Source organism: Bos grunniens, chromosome 19 (genome assembly GCF_055505025.1).
Source record: "Bos grunniens cultivar Pamir isolate PY7600 chromosome 19, Bosgru_T2T1.0, whole genome shotgun sequence".
Lineage (NCBI taxonomy): Eukaryota > Metazoa > Chordata > Mammalia > Artiodactyla > Bovidae > Bos > Bos grunniens.
The window spans coordinates 1559270-1581576 of record NC_141183.1 but is presented as its reverse complement, the minus strand read 5'-3'; the positions used below and the strand labels follow the sequence as shown (position 1 = coordinate 1581576).

Genomic DNA, 22307 nt, shown 5'->3' with positions numbered 1-22307 from the left:
TTCCTGTTCATCACCAACTCCTGGAGTTCACTCACACTCACGTCCATCAAGTCGGTGATGCCATCCAGCCATCTCATCCTCTGTCGTTCCCTTGTCCTCCTGCCCCCAATTCCTCCCAGCATCAGAATCTTTTCCAGTGAGTCAACTCTTCGCATGAGGTGGCCAAAGTACTGGAGTTTCAGCTTTAGCATCATTCCTTCCAATGAACACCCAGGACTGATCTTTAGAATGGACTGGTTGGATCTCCTTGCAGTCCAAGGGACTCTCAAGAGTCTTCTCCAACACCACAGTTCAAAACCATCAATTCTTCGGCGCTCAGCTTTCTTCACAGTCCAACTCTCACATCCATACATGACCACAGGAAAAACCATAGCCTTGACTAGACGGACCTTTGTTGGCAAAGTAATGTCTCTGCTTTTTAATATGCTGTCTAGGTTGGTCATAACTTTCCTTCCAAGGAGTAAACATCTTTTAATTTCACGGCTGCAGTCACCATCTGCAGTGCTTTTGGAGCCCCCCAAAACAAAGTCTGACACTGTTTCCACTGTTTTCCCATCTATTTCCCATGAAGTGATGGGACCAGATGCCATGATCTTCATTTTCTGAATGTTGAGCTTTCAGCCAACTTTTCACTCTCTTTCATCAAGAGGCTTTTGAGTTCCTCCTCACTTTCTGCCATAAGGGTGATGTCATCTGTATATTTTGATATTTCTCCCAGCCATCTTGATTCCAGCTTGTGCTTCCTCCAGCCCAGCGTTTCTCATGAGGTACTCTGCATATAAGTTAAATAAGCAGGGTGACAGTATACAGCCTTGACGCACTCCTTTTCCTATTTGGAACCAGTCTGTTATTCCATGTCCAGTCCTAACTGTTGCTTCCTGACCTGCATATAGGTTTCTCAAGAGGCAGGTCAGGTAGTTTGGTATTCCCATCTCTTTCAGAATTTTCCACATAGAGGTATATATTTGGAAATCCTGCAGATCTGAAATGTTTTTATTTTACCCTCATACCTGACTGAGGTATTTCCCTGGATTGGTGTGCAATTTTAGGCTGAAATCAGTTTCTCTCAGAACTGTAATAACTCTTCAATTTCTTTTTGATTCCAGTAATGTCACTTTGACTCCTCATCCTTGGTATGTTATTAATAATACCTGCTTTTTTGAGGAACGTCTTACGGTTTTCTCTTTATCCTTGGCGTGCTGAAGAACTCAAGTTTTTAAGTTTTTAAAGATGTGTCCTAGTCTGAGAGGTTTGCCCCATCTTCATTTTGTGGCTCACTCATTGGGCCCTTCAGTCTTCTTTTTTAAAAAATACCTTGTGTATCTTTTTTCTTGGTGGGGGTGGGGGGCGGGGGGTGTGCTGCGCTGCCTGTGGGCTGCTGCATGCAGGCTTTCCTGTGAAGTGAATGGCTGCTCTCCAGTATTCCTACCTGGAGAAGCCCATGGACAGAGGAGCCTGGTGGGCTACAGTCCCTGGGATCACACAGAGTCAGACACCACTAAGGTTTTCTCTAGTTGCCGCAAGTGGGGGCTACTCTCTAGTTTTGGGGGCGCAGGCTACTCATGGCAATGGCTTCTCTGTCACAAGGCACAGGCTCTAGGCGTGAGGGCTCTGTAGTTGGGGTACAGCAGCTTAGTTGCCCCATGGCGTGTGGGATTTTCCCTGACCAGGGATGGAACCCATGTCCCCTGCAGTGGCAGGTAGATTCCTAACCACTGGACCAGCAGGGAGGTCTGGGCCCTTCAACCTTTAGATGCTTATCCTTCCATCCTGAGATGTTCTTGTATTATTTCTTTATAATTTTCTTCCCTCCAATTTTTTTCCCCGCCCTGGATATGGGGATTTCAGGATGGATCCCCTAATTTTCTTTTCTTTCCTATTTTCCCATCTATCTTTCTGTACAATTTTCTGAAGTTCTCAACAACTGTCCTTTCTTTTGAATATTTATTTTCAGACATTCTACTCTTCAAGAGCCCAAAGCCTTTTCTTGTTCTTATTGTTTATTTTGCACCTTCTCTCACTTCAGGGGTAAAAGGTCGCCTCTTATCTCTCTACAGATATTAACTACACTACTTTTGAAGTTTTGTTCTGCTGTTTCCTGTACTCGGGTCTTTTGCTTTCATGTTCGAATGTTCCACAAACAGCTGGTGATCCTTGGCTGTGTGTTAAGATGTTATCGTAAGGCACAAAAAGCTGGTTGAAGGTTCTGTGTGCATAAAAGTGGCTTATTCACTGAGGTTTCACGGATGTGAACTGGCAGAGAACCAGCTGATTCACTGAGGGGAGATCCCCCGGTGTCTGAACCTGCGACAACCGTGTTTTTCCCAAGGAAGGGTCATTTCCTAACCGACTGCCAGCGTCAGTCATTTACGAGAGGCCCATCAACGTGAAGGTTCTGAATCCTTAACCCCAAGTTTTCACTCCTCTGCCTTACTGCCCACGATGGCTCTCACAACCAGCTCATTTTAACACGAGAACACAGTGAGGGGTTTAGAGTCTCAGTCATTCAGCTGCTAGTAAGCATTCCCTGCTCAGTTTGCTTTTCTTCCAGGTTTCCTCTGATTATCAATCACTGAGGAAATGGAAGTCGGGTCAGGAGGTGGGGAAAGGTGGGTAGTTTGAGGTTGCAGAGTCCCTCAGCAGGAAAGCAGCCCAGAGCAGATAAGGCAGATCAGGGAGGGTGCTGTGATCCAGGGGTCTAGGGCACTGGGACCTGGATGCCTCAATGGAGGTGGTGGTGTTCAGTCGCTCAGTCGTGTCCGACTCTTTGTGACCCCATGGACTGCAGCACACCAGGCTCCTCTGTCCATCACCACCTCCCGGAACTTGCTCAAACTCATGTCCATTGAGTCAATGATGCCATCCAACCATCTCATCCTCTGTCGTCCCCTTCTCCTGCCCTCAATCTTTCCCAGCATCAGTCTTTTCTAATCAGTCGCTCTTCACATCCGGTGGCCAAAGTACTGAAGTTTCAGCTTCAGCATCAGTCCTTCCAATGAATATTCAGGGTTGATTTCCTTTAGGACTGACTGGTTGGATCTCCTTGCAGTCCAAGGGACTCTCAAGAGTCTTCTCCAACACCACAGTTCAAAAGCATCAATTCTTCCACCCTCAGCCTAATTATGGTCCAGCTCTCACATCTCTACCTGATTACTGGAAGGGAAGACAGAAAAGAAAGTTAACTTGTGTTTCCAGTGTGCTCAGAGCCAGGGCTCCACGGGGAGGGAGGAGCTGACTTCTTTTCTCCCTCTTGCAATTCAGACAACCTGTGCTCCAAGACCCAGAGCGCAGGTTCAGTAGGGGTTGGACCATGTGTGCAGTTAAGCTGAGAACCCAGGCACGCTGGGAAGGACAGTTGCTAGGGAAACACATCCTGTGTCCCAAACACCCAGCTTAGAAATCACTTTCTGGACCCATCCGAGGCTCAGTTTGCCTGCAGTGGACCAGCTCAGGCTGTGCCAAGGCAGCAAAGCCATTAGCAGAAATGAAAAGCAAGACATCTTTGAGCCCATTAGTTTAAAAGGGGATTTTTCTAGCTTTCATTATTTATGATTTGTGACTTCAGTTACTGTTTCCCGGAACAAACAAACTGTTAGAGTTCTGATTCAACTGACTGGAGCAAACTGATGCTTATCATGAGCCCGCTGCACACTGCAGAGAAGCCCGCCACCCTGGCCTTGGGTGCCACGGCCTCTTTCTGCAGCTCTTTGATGTCTTGTCAGGCAAGTTATTTTCTGAGCCTCAGACTGTTTCCCAAAGCTGCCACAATCTGCATGTGTGTGTGTGCGCCTGCACATGTATACAGACACACGTGTGTGTGTCTCTGTCTTGCAAATGAACAAACCCAGTGAAATGAGGAACAGCAGACTGTGGCTTTGACTTTAAGAATGTCACTCCTGAAACACAGGGGTCAGGTCCCCAGGATCGCCTGTGGGTGGCATCTAGGACCCCTTGGGTGGGAGCTGGGGACGTGAGTGAGGGGACGTGACCTGGGGCCCCTGGAGGGCGTCATGAACCGCGCCCCCACCTCGCCCGCCCCCCCACCTCCTGAAATCACTGGCACCCTCTCTGCGCTGGAGCTGCATCTGAAAGTCACGGTTTTCTCTCACGTTCCCCTTTTTCAGTCTCCAGGAAGGCGGGCGGGCGGCTGGGGAGCCGGGGGTGGGTGTGGATGAGACGCAAATGAAAGAGGAAGTGTCTCAGCACAGACGAAACAGCCAGCAACCCACTAGACCAGTGACCTCGGTGGAAACGCCGAAGACACCGCTGTGTCCTCGGACGTCCTGGGGGCGGGGGCGGCCGCCCAGAAGCCGCCAGCTTCTCTCTGGCCAGGTCCTCACGGTCGCCTTCCCTGAGGGGGAAGAAACACGGGCCGCGGGGCGGGGGCGCGGTTCAGACGCACCTGAGCAGGCGGAGCCTCTCTGCCCGGGTGTGGTCTTCACGGCTTCTCGCGGGAGCTGGAATCCAGTCCGCTCCTGCCGAGGGGATACCAGCCTGTGTTCATGGAGGCGCCACCTCGGGGGGCCACCCTGGACCTCAAGCCCTGCTCGGTCTCCACGCCAGACAGCACCCTCACTCCCTGAAACCCGGGGCAGCTGGGTTAACTTAGGGACAGGGGAGGACGGATGTGGAGACGCTGTTGGAGGGCAGAGGGTGGCTGAAGCGAACAGGAAAGAGCGAATCGTCAGGGTGGCACCTGAGTGGTTAGAAAACACTCATTGCTTGTTGGGCATAAAAACGCATTTCTCCTGGAGTCCGAGTAACAGTAGACACCAGTGAGACATGCTTCTGATAGAAACGTGGAAGGGATGGCAAAGTAGGCAAAGGAACAGAATCGGTCCTGATCCCGCCCGGAAATAACCTGGGAACACTGGCTGAACATGCAGACTTTTTCATGCTGTGCATTTTCAAAGAGAACTTGTACAGACAGACTTGTCAATCCATGTCTTTCTTTTTCCAGAGAGAATTCTCTGCCTCCAAGGATGTTCTTCACAGCATCATTTATCATTTGAAAACCCTGAAAAATAAGCGTTCATCATTACTGTTTCAGCCAAGTAAAGCAAGTTCTAATCTCACAGGAGAATATGTAGTCTTTAAAAAGATTGATCTCACGCTATCCACATGGAAAGATGTTGCCAAGATCCGGCCAAATTTTTTTTAAGTTTTCAAAACCATATATATCACTTGAGTTTTTTTCATATAAAAACATAGGTGTATACATGTGTAAAAGTATTTGCCAGAATGTTAATAATGACTCTCCAGAAGGAAGGCTGTCTGTGCTATCTATTTTAATATATTTTTGTACCGTTTACATTTTTTTTTGCAAGGTGCATTTCCTAGTTTTATATTTTAAGCTATTCATTTTCAGAAATATTTTATGTAAATCCATACTTTTAATATCAGATATATCCATTATAAAGTAAGTGAAAATGAGAGATACAAAACCTGTAGGTAATACACAATACCATTTTGATGTTTGACATGTCTATATACAAATTGGCATGTTTTATGTATATAATCTATGAGTACAAAAATAAGTACATTACTAGTGTTAAGTATGAAATTTACTTATCCATTTTACACGTGTGTATAAAAACAAATTTAAAAACTTGTTATTGTATGTGGCTTTTTAAAACATCATGAGACTATAATATTTTAGTCAAAAATGATATTTCCATGGTGGGGGGTGATGTTTTGGGCTGAGTCCTGGAGGAGCAGGCCTGGGCCTTGCAGGCAGTCTGGGTCGAGGGGACAAAACGCCCCCAAAGCACAAAGTCACAACAAAGCAGGTTCCTTTGTCGGCCTATCGCCCCGCATCTGACACCACGGAGCTGCCTCTGCCTCTGAAGTTCCCTCCTGGCTTTTCTGGGTCACCTTCTCTCTAGGCTGCACTGGCTCCGGTCAGCCCTGCAGGCACTGGGGCCGTGGAGAATGAGGTCAGGACCGCGACCTTGGCTGTGTCCGGCAGGAACTCTGAACTGACCATGAGGATGCAACCGACCTCGTTCATAGTACCCTGGAGGCCCAGACCACAGGAGAGAGAAGCTGGAGTCCGTATCAGGAAACTTGGCTTCAGGTGAGACACTCCCCGCCACCCTACCGCGCATCTCAGGGGAGATGCTCTGCATCCCTGAAAATGGGGCCATAAGAACCTCTGCTCCAGAGGGCTGCTGAGGAGGTGAAGGAGGACTCGGAAAGGGACTTCCCTGGCGGCTCAATGGTAAAGAATCTGCTGGCCAATGCAGGAGACCCAGGTTTGATCCCTGGTCTGGGAACACCCCACAAGCCCCTGCCCCCTAGAGCCTGCGTTCAGTAACAGGAGAAGCCACAGCAGTGAGAAGCCCACACGCCCCAGCTGGAGAGGAGCCCCCACTTGCCACAACTAGAGAAAGCCCACACAGCAACCGAGGCCCGGCACAGTCAAAGATAAGGAAATAAATAAAATGATGCTGCTGTCCTGCACTCAGTCGTGTCTGAGACTCTTTGCGACCCCATAGACTGTAGCCTGCCAGGCTCCTCTGTCCGTGGAGTTTTCCAGGCGAGAACACTGGAGCAAATTGCCATTTCCTACTCAGGGGATCTTCTCCACCCAGGGAACGAACCTCTGTCTCTTGCGTCTCCTGCATTGGCAGGAGGATTCTTTACCACTGCACCACCTGGGGAGCCATATATATATGTATAAATATATTTTAAAAGACTTGGAGAAAGCCCCTTTCAATCAACTGTATAGAATCTAAAGAAGTTGACTCCAGCAAGAACAGTCCCACAAAACCCCAAAGCCCAAAGCCCTGACATTTCAACAGGTCAGTTTTTGCTAAAAAACCCACGCTCACGACAAGCCCTTGTGATGCGGCCTCGTGGGCGGATGCATGGGTCACAGATTCTAATTGTGGAAACTGTCTGACACACAGCCTGTTGACGTGAGTCACTGGGTGTTAAGGCTCAAGGCCAAGGTCCCTCGTGAGAAGACAGCGGTGACCTGAAATCCTTTTCATCCGGGAGGGTGAGTGTACAGTCCCGACAGTAATGGGCTTTGGAAACTGCAGGTGGTGAACGTAGCCCTCCGGCGTCTCCCCGCTCTGACTCCCCTGAACTTGCCTCTCTGGCGTTTGCTCCTGCCTGGAGTCTCCACTCTTAAATACACAGCTCTGTTGATTCAGGATCGGGCCTGGTCACCTGAGTCAGTCATCACAAACGGCAACTCACATGACTTCCGTCCACTTGTAAGACACACACAGGACAAAAGTTGACTTCATGGGGAGGACTCCGTAAAGGGGCCGCGAAGGGAACAGCCTTCCGTGGTCGGGCCTGGGTGGGAGAGGGCGTGATGGCGTTCCTTCCTTTCGAGGGCAAATATTTCTGCCTCCTGAATATTTGGATTTCCTCTCTGGAGTCTTCCTGAGTTTGTTTTCTGAATTGTCAAGGTGTTGGATCACATAGAAGGCTTTTCTCTTCCGGATTCTGTGGCCGGGCCATTAGGAGAACAGACAGAGAAGGACAACCCCAAGATCCGGCTGGATTTTCTTTTAAAGTTTCAAAACGGTGTGTGTGCGCATGTGTGTGTGTGTGTGTGTAACCTGAGCCTGTTTATATAAAAGGGTTTCCCAGGTGGCTCAGTGGTAAAGAATCCACTTGCCAATACACAAGATGCCGGTTCGATCCCTGAGTTGGGAAGATCCCTTGGAGAAGGAAATAGCAACCCACTCCAGTATTCTTGCCTGGAGAATCCTATGGACAGAGGGACTGTAGCCTGGTGGGCTACAGTCCATGGGGTCGCAAAGAGTCAGACAAGAGTGACTAAACAACAAACTTATATAAAAACAGGGGTGTACATGTGTTTTAAAAGACTTTTGGCACAAAAAAGGCAGAGTCACAGATCTAAACAAACTAGGGGTGACGGGTGGGGTCGGGAGGAGCAAGGTAACGGGGAGCATGGAGTGCAACCTGCTGGGTGTGAGACAGGCTCCAGGGATGTGTTGTACAACAGAGGAATCCAGCCAGTTATTTTGTGATATTGTAAATGGAAAGGGCTTTAAAAATCAGTATTACAATTTTTAAATTGTTTTAAAAAGATGTTGGCGGAAATGTTAATAGTCAGTTTCCATAGGAAGAATCCACAGGCTTGAGTCCTAGCCACACCCCTTATGAGGATTATGAAAGCTCTCTGTTTCCTTGTCTCTGAGGCTGAGGCTTCTCTGGTAGCTCAGACGGTAAAGCGTCTGCCCGCAATGCGGGAGACCTGGGTTCGATCCCCAGGTTGGGAAGATCCCCTGGAGAAGGAAATGGCAACCCACTCCAGTGCCTCTGCCTGGAAAATTCCATGGAGGGAAGAGCCTGGTGGGCTGCAGTCCACGGGGTCGCAGAGTCACATACGACTGAGCAGCTTTACCGAGGCTGGAGGGAGACCTCGGGCGCGGGTTACACAGCACAGAGGGAGCACGCCTTCAGTGCTGCTGACTGGACCTTGAGGACGCGGGTGCTGCCATTGGCTGCTCCACTGAGCTGACGCGGCACGTGGAGGATGGATCAGGGTCAAGTTCACAGAGAGGACGGGGAGGAAGAAACCCAAGGGTCACTTAGTGCCACCCTCGGAGGGTAGCGCCCGGTTCAGCACATTCGCTCCCCGGAGGCACGAATCACAACACTTCTGCTCAGAAAAGAAGAAAGCCAGGGGGATCTGTCAGGTGACCTCCATGACCCCTGCCCCCCAGAGACGCGAGGGATGGGAGCTGCTCCTGACCTCCAAGTGGATTTTCTTGGACAAACTTGGAGTGACCGAAGCTTGTCACTTTGACTCTGCACTTCCCATCACTGACCAATCCCCTTTCTGACCAGCATGTTCCTAAGATGTGTTACAAGAGAAGGTTTGAAGTGTTTATGTCAATGTGCTCTTTTTACAGTCTCCAGTTACAGCCAGGTCTTGCTGAAGGACCCACGCTGACTCCCTACGGTGACCTTGACTTTGCTCTAATCTGCATGTGTTAGTGTCATACTTTAACTCTCCAGGCAGGGCTGCCAGATACAAGACAGGGTTCTTAGTTACATTTACATTTCAGGTCAACAGTGAATGATTTCTCACGTGTATGTCCCAAATATTATATGGAACATACTTAGAGCAAAACAGTATCTGTTGTTGATCTGAAATTCTAATAAACTGGGCATCCTCTTTTCTTTGCTGTATCTGGCAACTCTGTGTCCATGAGAAATCTTATTTCACCCCTTCCAAGGACTAACCAGGCCTGACCCTGCGTAGCTGCCAAGATCAAGGAGATTGGGCATATTCAGGGCGATATGACTGTAGGCAATCCCACTCCTGGGCATGTCTTTGAAGAAAACCATAATTCAAAAAGACACATGCACCCCGATGTTCATAGCAACACTACTTACAATAGCCAAAATGTGGAAACAACCAAAACGTCGATCAACAGATGAGTGGATAAAGAAGCTGTGGTCTCTATCTACAATGGAATTTTACTCAGTCATAAAAAGAATGAAATACTGCCATTTGCGGCCACATGGATGGACCTAGAGTTGGCCATACTAATGAAAGCAAGTCAGACAGACAGACAAACATCATATATTATCACTTGCATGTGGAATCTAAAAAGATCTATTTACAAGACAGAAACAGATTCACAGACTTGGAAAACAAGCTCGTGGCTGCCCAGGGGGAAATGTGGGGAAGAGGGGTAAATTGGGGTGTGGGGTTAGCACAGACATACCACTGTATGTAAAACAGATAATCAATAAGGATCTACTCAATAGCGCAGGGAACTCTGCTCAATAGTCTGCAATAACCTGTACGGAAGAAGAGTCTGAAGAAGAGTGGATCTATGTGTGTGTAAAACGGAATCACTTGGCTGTCCACCTGAAATCAACACAACCTGGTAAATCAACGATACCCCCCAGCAGGAAATAAAAATTTAAAACATTAAAAATAAAACACAAAAATTGTATTTCCCTATTTCCAAATTCTTGGAGTGGGTGGTGCCCTTGGGAATGCTTTTGTAACACAGACGCAGTTCTGGGAAGGTAAGCACGGTCACTCTTTATGCACAAGAACACATATCCACACAGAGAACATCTCCCTCTGCGCGGCGCGGCGCTGGGTGGCTCCGGGAGAGAAGAGGCTGGGCGCTCACAGTCTCCATCTCCAGGGGGCTTGCAGTGTAGACTATACTGTGTGACTACAGTGTCTGACTCTGTGAGACCCCGTGGACTGTAGCCTGCCAGGCTCCTCTGTCCATGGGATTCTCCAGGCAAGAATACTGGAGTGGGTTGCTCTTTCCTTCTCCAGAGGATCTTCCCCACCCAGGGATCCAACCCACATCTCCTGCGCTGGAAGGTGAGTGAGTCACCCGGGAAGCCCTACAGTACATCTATCCACCCAAGCCAGAGCAGAGCACAGAGCCCTGAGGAGGTCTCCAAGCCTCCCGCGACCAGAGCGGTGGGGATGGCACTGGCCGGGTGGGGCCGGATGAAGAAGGACTCCTTGCCGGGGCGACCTCTGGCTGCCCCGCAGTGTCACGAGGTGGAAGGAGTGACCTGAACGCATGTAAAGTCAGGGGAAAGAGTGACGTGTCCTCGGTGGCTTCCTCTGGGCAGAAGAGAGATGACCTGAAGAGGCAAAGAAGGGGAAGTGAGTCTGGAAAAAGGGGTGAGATCAAGAAATGCACAAATGGAAACAGGCCTAGGGAAGAACCCAGAGTCACCCCACCGTCTGCGTGCATGCGTATCAAACATGGAACTGTTCCCAAATGTTCACTCGAAGGGCGGCGGGGACCAGCTCGTCCTCCGAGCAGATGGTTCATCCCACTGAGAGTAGTTCTGTTTGCACACAGTTGGTGCCCCTGATGAACTCACTCCTGGGGTCCAGTGAACGCTGTGAGAGAAAATCAGGTCTGGTCCAGCTACGTCTGGGCGAAGGTGGCTGTGGAAGACCACACGGGTATCACTCGCTTGACAGGTTAGATGCATCCAGAGAAACCGGCCAGGGAATGAATTTTTGAAAAGAAAATGTTTCCCGATTTTTCTTTTTGGCAGATTTAATTTTTTATTGGAGTATAATTGCTTTACAATGGTGTTGGTTTCTGCTGCACAACATGAAGCCGTTAAAAAGTATACCTGTACCCCTCCCTCTTGGACCTGTCCCTGCCCCCCATTCCAGCCCTCTGGGTCATCACAGAGCCCGGAGCTGAGCTCCCTGTGCCATACAGCAGCTTCCACTAGCTATCTGTTCTGCACACGGTCGTGTATATGTGTTGAGGCTTCCCTGTCAGTTCATCCCGCCTTCCCCTTCCCCCCCATGGCCACAAGTCCATTCTCTCCGTCTGCATCTCTATTCTTGCCCTATTTCCTAATTTTTCAATTAAAAAAAAAAAAGAGAGTCCTGGGCTCTCAAACCTAATTCGCTCATTTCTTATCAGACTAAAAACCCAGATTAGACTCAGTTTTCTCATCTGTAAAATGAGAGTGTGGCCTGTGTCTCTACATTCTCCTCCAACTGACCCAAAGGAAAGTTCTCAGTGAGGGAGGAGTTGGGGGGTAACAGGCCCGCTTGGAGGGCCCAGGGCACCTGCGGTTCCCTTCATCCCTTCTGGATAAGGCGGCTGGAGGGGAAGCTGGTCTGGGAGCCAGGAGCCCACAGGAAGGGTGCTGAGGGGGACCCAGCCCTCCACCCACTGAAGAATCGACCACCTGGAGAGGCAAGGCGTGCAGAGCGCCTGACAGTGGCCAGCACAGCTCTGCAGTGGACCGTGCCTTCTGTACCAAGCCCTTCCCTCCACTTGACTCCCTCTGCTTCAAGCAACAGGAAGGGACGGGGGAGGGGGGGTACCCTGTACCAGCTCTCAGCCGACGCCTTAACGAAGCTCGGTGGATCCTGCTTTTGCCCTCTTGGGAGACCAGAGCCACCACAAACGTGTGCCCTGAATCCTGATGGAGAGGCCACAGGGCAAAGGATGCCCTGGACCCCGTGGAGAGCTGAGCACCCAGCCAGACGTTTGCCCCGTGCCAGGCCATCGGCCACCACCCTGCCTCTGACTTCTGAGTCACCTGATCCGGGGTCAGGGACAGCACCTCGGCTGTCCCCTGAGACAGAGACCAGGCACCTCGTGGTCTTGTTTAAATTCCCGACCCAGATCTGTGAGCAAATAGCATCGCCGCTATTTTCAGCACTGACGCTTCAGATCCAACGACAGGTCATGAAACCCCATGCTCTCGGGAAAGGTACACCGCCCTCCCCACAAAATATGCCAGGAATCTGTGCCGTCCAGCTGGTCAGGTTTCTCAGGGTCAGAAGAAAGGAGAACGGAGTTTAAACCACTTAACGGAGCATATCCTGTTGGGAACCAAGCAGGCGTTCCCTGTGTCCCGGGTTCCTGGGCTCCGGGCTGGGGGGTGACAGGCCCCCAGGGGAGCTTCTCAGAGCACCCTATGCTGAGGGACCCGCCCTGACCTCGTTCAACTACAGCTGTGCCTCCCCAGACACAGTGACTCGGGGGCTGTGTTCACTGGAGGCGGGGGGTGGGGAGGGGGCGTGGGGGAGGAGGTCACTGAGTCTCTGCCACCTTCCATATGGCAGCAAGAGCTAAAGGAGACAGGGGGCGGTGGGCGGCGGCATGGAGGCGGGAAGTCACCCCCTTGGGCAGCAAAGGCAGCTCCTGGGGCCCCTTCAGTGCCCCCAGGACAGTGAGCAGGAGGGAGAGTGGCCGGAGGGACCCCGCCAAGAAGAGGCGTAAATTCAGGGCACGCGCGGGGGCCTCTGCAGGCAGAGCTCATTCCGCGGGGTTGGGAGGGGCAGGGTTCTCTGCATCCGGGGAGGCCCCTGAAGGTGCACAAACAGGAGGGCAGGCCTCCTGGCCGTGGAGGTGCCGTCCCTTGGGCAGGAGGGCAGGTTGAGAAAGGACCCGGCCGGGTTGAGGCCACGGAGGGACCAGACATTGACCCACTGCAGCTCACACCAGAGGCAGGCTCGGAGCACTTTGTTGAACAGGAGTTCACTTCCGGGTCAGGGGGAGGAGTTCACTTCCGGGTCAAGGGGAGGCACTGACGCTGTTTCCACAGGGGTGAGTGGAGGGACACCGGTGAATAGGTGGTGAAACGGCTGCTGAGGGGACCGACCAAAGGGGACATGCGGGACCAGGCCCTGAGCAGGCGGCGGTGGGGCCAGAGAGAAAGGATGGGGGACTGTGTTCAGGAAGAACCTGGCCAGGAGGGGCGGTGGTAGGAGGGGTGTCCGGGCCCACAGGCTCTTGTCCAGCCTGTGCATCCCAGCGCCAGGTGACACGGGCCAGCAGCCACCTCTCTGCAGGGCTCAGCTGTGTCTGAATCGAAGGGGAGAGGTTCCTTCTGCTCGGGGACCTGGTGGCTCTGAGGCCTGGTGACTCATGTGGAGAGCGATAGGGTGGTGTCAGGAAGGTAGGAGCCAGGAGGATCAAAGACAGCCCTGGGGAGGCTCACGGAGAAAATGATGCAGCTGTCAACAGAAACCGGAAGTCAGAGAGGAGGACGGGGCTGCCTGGGTGGGAAAGCTGACGTGTTCGCCGTTAGGGAACTTTGAAGGGGATGAGGATGTGTCTCCAAGTGGGCAGTGGAAGTAGAAGATCACGGTCAACGAGAACATCCTCGGTGCTTCCCCCCGCCCCACAGACATGAGTTCAGTCAGTCCCTCCGTCATGTCAGACTCTTTAAGACCCTAGGGACTGCACAGACTCCCAAAGCTTCAGCATCAGGGTCTTTTCCAGTCAGTCAGTTCTTCACATCAGGTGGCCAAAGTATTGAAGTTTCAGCTTCAGCATCAGTCCTTCCAATGAATATTCAGGACGGATTTCCTTTAGGATGGACTGGTTGGGTGTCCTTGCTGTCCAAGGGACTCTCAAGAGTCTTCTCCAGCACCACAGTTCAAAAGCATCAATTCTTCGGCTCTCAGCTTTCTTTGTAGTCCAACTCTCACATCCATACATGACTACTGGAAAAACCATAGCTTTGACTACACAGACTTTGTCAGCCAAGAAATATCTCTGTTTTTTAATATGCTGTCTAGGTTGGTCATACCTTTTCTTCCAAGCAGCAAGCATTCTTTTAATTTTATGGCTGCAGTCACCATCTGCAGTGATTTTGGAGCCCAAGAGAATAAAGAGATACCCAAGTCCTAATCCTTCAAACTTGCCAGTGTAGGAGGGGTGGGTTCAATCCGTGGTACAGGAAGATCCTCCAGAGAAGGAAATGGCAGCCCACTCCAGTATCCTTGCCTGGAGAATCCCACAGACAGAGGAGCCCGGCGGGCTACAGTCCAGGGGGTCACAAAGAGTCGGACACGACTGAGCGACTGAGCACAGGGCGGGCTTCCAGGTCCTGGTAATGGGAGTGGCGCCTTCTTTCAGTGCCCAAGTCATGAAGCCACTACGTAGAACAACTGCACTCAGAGCACATTCGTCCCATCTTGGGACCTTGAGCGTCTGTCTCCTGGGACCTGCTCTGTCCCAGGGGAGCAAACAGGGACCCTAAGAGGGAGTGGTTTGTTCACTGCCTTAAAGCTGGTCCCCAGTGTTAGAGTGGATTCAAGATGTTCCAATCCAGCACCTCAGGTCTATTTTAGAAACAACTGAGCAGCTTAAAAATGAAAAGAGATACTGGCTTGGTTATGAGACCCTTGCCATCCAAGGCAGTCCCAAGACCAGGCTCCAGAGCTAGGATCTGAAGTCAGATGCACTCTCTGGACACATGCATCCTGCACACGTGAGGTGTGATGCTCACCCCCACCAGGAGGTACAAGGCAAGCAGGACAGGGCACTTTGCAGACCACAGTTTGGGTGGGTGGTGGGGGGAGACACTTGCCAAAACAGGTCCCTCCATTGGCTGACTGGTGGCCCACCAGGGTGCCCTCCCATGAGGCGAGCTGTCGGATTCAGCAGGGCAGCTCACCGGAGCAAGCTGGAGAAGGCAGAGAAGATTGATGAGAGACAGACCTGTCTCATTGCAGAGCTGCCTTGCATCCTTAAGGCAGCCTAGCAACTCTCATTCCTCCTGGCGGATCTGAGGGCCCCTCCCAGCCCCACGCCCTGTGTAGAACACCAGACACAAAGCCGAGGCACACTTACACAGGTAACAGTGTCTGCCCCAATTGTTGTTTTGCATCTTTGCGTCGAGATGTCGACATCTTTAATTCTTTTTTGAGGTGATATTCTTTTTTCAATTTTATTTTATTGACATACAGCTGATTGACAATGTTGTGTTAATTTCTGCTGTCCAGCACAGTGATGCAGTTACATACACACACACATTCTTTTTCATATTCTTTTCCATTCTGGTTTATCGCAGGACATTACTGTGGTTCCCTGTGCTGTACAGGAGGACCTTGCTCTTTGCCCATCCTGTGTACAATAGTCTGCATCTACTAACGCTCACCGCCCCCTCCATCCGTCTCCAGGCCCTCCCCCTTGGAGGTGATATTCTTAAACGCCTTCCTGAACTAATTTTGCTGCCTGTCACCCCTGCGAATGAGTCCACCTGGGCAAGTCAGATTTGCAAGAGGGCCCTCTCTACCGAGACAGGTCCCGAGAGGGCCCCTCACAGAACCAGTTTCAGACGGAGACCTCCTCGGGTTCCTCTTTTTCACACTCTAAGAGCCAGAATGAGATGGGGCAACCTGGGACCCCATTTTTTTCTGTATCAATGTTCCTGAATGAAAAATGCTCGAAAAATGAATGTTAAACCCTTCACCCATGGAGGAAAGTTCAGTATCTGCCTGAACACAATGCTAACTTGGAAAAAAAAACACCTATTTTGTGCTTTTCTGTAGTAAAATCAGACAAGAGCTGAGCTCTGTTGGTTGTTGGTCATGGACATGACCCGGGTTTACACCTGTGAGCTCGGCGGGCCACAGGGGCTGGGGTGTGTGTCCTGTTAGCACCATTTCATCTAAAGTCTCTTCACTTGAGCCCCTGTCTAGGCAGAGCCCCTGTCTAGGCACAGCCCCTAACTGTTACCAAAGACTGTCTTCAAAGACCTGGAACAATGGTGAACATGTACGCGACCCTGCTCCCCACCATCTGGGGAAGAAAAGGTAGGCCTCTTTTTCCTAAAATAATTGAGGGCAAGTCGATATTGTTTCTTTGGGTCTGTAGTTCAGCCTTGGCACTGATCCTGTGTTACCAAGAGTTCTATTTGGATGCCTAAAATCAAAACAGATTGGTTTCATACCATTTTATTTGTCAGTCTACCTCAATAAAGCTGGAGGATCATTTGTTTTCATGACTAAATGTTAAAATACAAAAAAAGAAAAGGTTGGATTCTTGGACTGTGCTTAGGGATCCCATTCTTAGGAGGGTGACCGTGGCCAATGACGCTCTCCCTTCCCCGCCTCCTCCCTCCCCCCAGTATCCACGATGGGGTCGTGAAATCACTATGGCCTTGGGTGACAAAGGTGGGATTACAGACTGAGAATTTCACACGTTGCTTTCTGATTTCTCTGGGGGGAACCTGTTGAGGTGAAAAACGAAGGAAACAGAAAGGAGACCACAAGGTACAGGGAAGACAAAGAAATTCAAGTGAGTGAAAAGAATAACATTAAGAAGATGAAATAAAAAAGATAACAATTGTAATATTACTTTTGGTTGGCCAAAAGGTTCGTTTGCGTCCTTCCAATATATCTTGCAAAAAACCCAAACATTTTGGCTGACCCAATAGCTCCCTTCAGTTTCTACCTCTGGCCCTGGGGCCGTTTCTGCCTTGACGGTGTACAAACCAACGTGCTGTACAATGTCCGCGGTGAGGCGCCCAGCGCCCAGAAAGGCAAGGCATCTGCCTAAAGTCACGCGGCAGAGGAGCCTGGGTTTGAATCCATGTTCTTCTTAAAGCTTCAAAGCCCATGTTCTTGTTGATCAACGGCAGAAGCACCCTGTCCTCAGCCCTTAGAGAATCTTATAAAACAGAGGAAAGAAGCAGCAGCGGAGTCCCCAGAAAATCATTCAGTCGAAACTTGGGTGGAAAGCATTTAGCGCGCCTGTCCTGTGCTGGCCTTGGCCGTGTGCGCCTCTCGTGTTATTGAACAGAGAGACCATTAAAGAAACAATGCGCACAGAGCCTGGTGGGGAAAAGTGCAGCCCCGTTGGGGACACAGGGTAACCTGGCCACGTGAGGATCGGACCGGGGCTGAAAGCGTCTTGATGTCAGGGGGTCGGCGGAACTCCACCCCAAACGCCTCCAGCTCGGCTTTGAGGTGGTTTTTACACTTACAACACTACCCACACAAGACTACGATTTATTTTTTTGCTAACTTCTGCTATGAACAATTTACAAACGTACACAGCATTTAAAAGAATAGCACAACGAGGGGCTTCCTTGGTGTCTCAGTGGTAAAGAACCCACCTGCCAGTGTGGGAGACATGGGTTTGAACCCTGGTCCGGGAAAATCCCACAGGCCAAGGGGCAATAAGCCTGTGCACTAGAGCCCGTGCCTGCAAACCACCGGAGCCCACTCGGCCAGGAGCCCAGGCTCCACAGCGAGAAGCGCCACGATGAGAAGCCTGCGCACCGCAACTCGAGAGGAGCCCCTTCAGCAACAAAAACTCAGCACAGCCAAAAATTGATGAATAAATAAAATTATGAAAAAATCTTTATTGACTATGCCAAAGCCTTTGACTGTGTGGATCACAATAAACTGTGGAAAATTCTTCAAGAGATGGGAATACCAGACCACCTGACCTGACTCTTGAGAAATTTGTATGCAGGTCAGGAAGCAACAGTTAGAACTGGACATAGAACAATAGACTGGTTCCAAATAAGAAAAGGAGTTCATCAAGGCTGTATATTGTCACCCTGTTTATTTAACTTATATGCAGAGTACATCATGAGAAACACTGGACTGGAAGAAACACAAGCTGGAATCAAAATTGCCGGGAGAAATATCAATAACCTCAGATATGCAGATGATACCACCCTTATGGCAGACAGTGAAGAGGAACTCAAAAGCCTCTTGATGAAAGTGAAAGTGGAGAGTGAAAACGTTGGCTTAAAGCTCAACATTCAGAAAACGAAGATCATGGCATCTGGTCCCATCACTTCATGGGAAATAGATGGGGAAACAGTAGAAACAGTGTCAGACTTTATTTTTCTGGGCTCCAAAATCACTGCAGGTGGTGATTGCAGCCATGAAATTAAAAGACGCTTACTCCTTGGAAGGAAAGTTATGACCAACCTAGATAGCATATTCAAAAGCAGAGACATTACTTTGCCAACAAAGGTCCATCTAGTCAAGGCTATGGTTTTCCCTGTGGTCATGTATGGATGTGAGAGTTGGACTGTGAAGAAGGCTGAGTGCCGAAGAATTGATGCTTTTGAACTGTGGTGTTGGAGAAGACTCCTGAGAGTCCCTTGGACTGCAAGGAGATCCAACCAGTCCATTCTGAAGGAGATCAGCCCTGGGATTTCTTTGGAAGGAATGATGCTAAAGCTGAAACTCCAGTACTTTGGCCACGTCATGCGAAGAGTTGACTCCTTGGAAAAGACTCTGATGCTGGGAGGGATTGGGGGCAGGAGGAGAAGGGGACGACAGAGGATGAGATGGCTGGATGGCATCACTGACTCGATGGACGTGAGTCTTGGTGAACTCCGGGAGTTGGTGATGAACAGGGAGGCCTGGCGTGCTGTGATTCATGGGGTCGCAAAGAGTCGGACACGACTGAGCGACTGATCTGATCTGATGAAAAAAACTTAAAAAAATAAAGAATAGCATAAAGGGAAGCCCCTCGTTGTGCTATTCTTTTAAATGCTGTGTATTTTTTGACCTGTTGTCTTATTTTATTCAAATACCAGGCTCCTCACACATGGTCCAAGAACATCCGAATAAGAAAGCAAACATTATCACATGTTACATATTGGTCTTCAAACATCACAACCAATGATGCCACACTTGGCTATGATCTCACCACCATGAAACCACATCCACAGCTCAGTGGTCACCAAACCACCCAGCAGAGCTGCCTTAACTGGGAGCTGATTGAAGCTAGCGGCTTGAACACTATTCAGTTCAGTCGCTCAGTCATGTCTGGCTCTTTGCGACCCCATGAACTGTAGCACGCCAGGCCTCCCTGCATCACCAACTCCCGGAGGTTACTCAAACTCCGGTCCATTGAGTCAGTGATGCCATCCAACCATCTCATTCTCTGTCGTCCCCTTCTCCTCCTGCCCTCAATCTTTCCCAGGATCAGGGTCTTTGCCAGTGAGTCAGTTCTTCGCATCAGGTGGCCAAAGTATTGGAGTTTCAGCTTCAGCATTAGTCCTTCCAATGAATATTCCTTTAGGATGGACTGGTTGGGTCTCCTTGCTGTCCAAGGGACTCTCAGGAGTCTTCTCCAACACCGCAGTTCAAAAGCATCAATTCTTCGGCTCTCAGCTTTCTTTTAGTCCAACTCTCACATCCATACATGACTACTGGAAAAACCATAGCCTTGACTAGACGGACCTTTGTTGGCAAAGTAATGTCTCTGCTTTTTAGTATGCTGTCCAGGTTGGTCATAACTTTTCTTCCAAGGAACAAGCGTCTTTTAATTTCATGGCTGCAGTCACCCTCTGCAGTAATTTTGGAGCCCCAAAAGATAAAGTCTGTCACTGTTTCTATTGAGCAGTATGGATCATCTTTTTCAGCATTTTGTCCCCAAATGCAGCCGACTGAGGCTTTGAGTAAGTAGCTGCAGACTTAACCAGCGCTGGGGCCTTCTCTGCAAAGTTATGGATGAACTGGGCCATGGTTCTTGGATAGAAAGTTCATTGCCCCACCTGAAAGCTTCCGATTCTGCCCTTTGTTCTGTGTCTCCCTCTGTCTCTGGGAGAGAGGTCTTGCTGCTGCGTTCTCACCCGCACAGCCCGCCCCCTCCTCCCGGGTGAGCCCAGGCCTCAGGGCCTGTGCGCCTGCTGTACCCTCCGCCTAGAATGTCTTCGTCCTGCTTGTCTCTGTAGAAAAGTTAGAAAGTGTGGAGGAGACAAGGTGTCTTGTGATTACCATCCCTCCAAAAAAAACATTTTGGTGTCTATTTTCAGTCTTTGTGTGTGTGACTGAATGGTCAGATTCTTTCCTGCAAAAACAGTCTTACCGTGTATATAATTAACGTACTATAAAATTCACAGATTTAAAGACACAGTTCAACAGTTTTTAGTCAATTCACAGGCAACCGTATCTATGATCTAGACCTGATTTTTTTCTCTGTGCCATGCGTTAATCTATTTTATTACTTTTAATCTGTTTTTTAAATGATGTATAGCTGAACTAAGACTTAAATTTCTTTTTGGCCATGTGGGATCTTAGTTCCCTGAGCAGGGATTGCGCCCTGGGTGCATTGCAGTGAAAGAGTAGAGCCCTAACCACCGGACTGACAGGAAAGCCTAATTTGAGAACAAGACCGTCAGACCCCAGAGAGACTGACACCCCATCTCCCATCCCCACAGCCCCAGGCCGCCACTAACGTGTGTTCTGTATCTATAGATTTGCCTGTTTGGGATATTTCATATTTATGAAATCACATAATGTGATTATAAAGATACATCCAGCTTCTTAACATCGTGTTTTCAAGGTTCATCAATGTTGTAATGCATGTCAATACTTTATTCATTTTACTGAATAATATTCTATTGTATGGATATTTCCCATTTTATCCACATGTCAGTGGTTGGACGTTGGGGTTCTCATTTTTTCTCTAATATAAACAAAGCTGCTCTGACTGTTCATGTACACATTTTTGTATGGATGTGTTCACACTTCTTTGGGGTAAATACCTAGGGAGGGAATTGCTGGGTGATATGATAACTCTGTCTTCCCAGGTGGCTCACTGGTAAAGAATCCACCCGCCAATGCAGGATATGCAAGAAATATATGAGTTCAATCCCTCGGTAGGGAAGATCCCTACAAGAGGATATGGCAACACACTTCAGTTTTCTTGCCTGGGAAATCCCATGGAAGAGGACCCTGGCGGGCCACAGTCCATAGGGTCGCAGAGTTGGACACGACTGAGCAACTATGATGACTCTGTGTTTAACATTTTGAGGCCCTGACTGTATTCTAAAGGCAAACAATCTCACCAGCAGTGAATGAAGGTTCTGATTCCCCTCCATCTCACCAACACTTGTTAAGGTCCTTTTTTAAAAATTCTAGCCATCCTAGTAAGTGTGAAGTGCTTCTCATTTGTGGTTTTGATTTGCATTTCCCTGGCGGTTAAGTGATTTTGAGCATCTTTTCATGTGCTTATTGAGAGCTCAAATTCTTATTTGGGCATTGCTACAAAGATCTTGGTTACTGTGCCAAAGACAAGTATCAGGTCGCCAGTGAATAAAAACCTAAGTTTGGTAACTAAGCACCCTTCTGAGCTCTCCTCTCAGTTTAGAGCTGGTTTCTGTAAACAACCATGAGGACCTCCTTGGACACAAACCTGTGCTGCTGGACACATGAAGCCCACCACCACAAGCCCCCAGATCAATAGAAGAGCGATGAAACTATGCTAGACACATGAAGCCCACCACCACAAGCCCCCAAATCAATAGAAGAGCGATGAAACGATGCTGAGATTTAATTTTACGACGTTGGGATAAAATGTATATGCACAGGTATAAATACATGTACACCTATGGCTGATTCCTGTTGACATTGGCAGAAAACAACAAAATTCAGTAAAGCAATTACCCTGCAATTATAAGTAAATTTAAAAAGTCATTATTTTTCATTGTTAAATGGGTGAAAAATTATTTACTATCAGATCTAGAGGTAGCGTACGGAAAGCGAGAATGTTTCTCACAATACCAGCGATACCATGGAATGCAGGGTCAGTTCTAAAGAGTTCTGCTCAACGGTACCACAAAGAATCTGAGGTTGAGCGCTCAGGAAACCTGAAAGACCATAGAAATGGTGGATTTATGAGAACATAGGATGGTTTCAGAAGCAAATGCCCGGACTCAGAAGTCATCTGATTTGCAGAAAGTTGAACACAAAGCAGGCATGTGAACACAAATTTAATCATCGTTGTTGCTATTTTTTAAATAATTGTATTACTTACTTAAGTTGTTTCGTCTGCTCTGGGCCTCACTGCTGCACACGGGCTCTCGGAGCTGCTCTCTGGGTGTGTGCACAGGCCTCTCACGGCGGCGGCCTCTCCGTGTGCAGCGCAGGCCCCAGGCGGCCGGGCTTCAGGAGCCGCAGCATGTGGGCTCGACAGCTGTGGTTCCTGGGCTCCAGAGTGCCGGGTCAGTCACTGTGGTGCACGGGCTTAGCTGCTCCGAGACATATGGGATCTTCCCGGACCAGAGAGAGAGCCCGAGTT

At 49.4% G+C, this 22307-nt stretch overlaps 1 long non-coding RNA gene across 1 annotated transcript; it reads right to left on the bottom strand.

Annotated features, from left to right (window-relative positions):
* Positions 1-1904: 1904 nt before the first annotated feature.
* LOC147350934 (uncharacterized) lies at positions 1905-4659 on the bottom strand. Its single transcript, XR_015147008.1, has 2 exons — positions 4403-4659; positions 1905-3153 (listed from the first exon to the last, which is right to left on the bottom strand). It is a non-coding gene; the product is annotated as an uncharacterized LOC147350934 (long non-coding RNA).
* Between the last annotated feature and the right edge of the window lie 17648 nt (positions 4660-22307).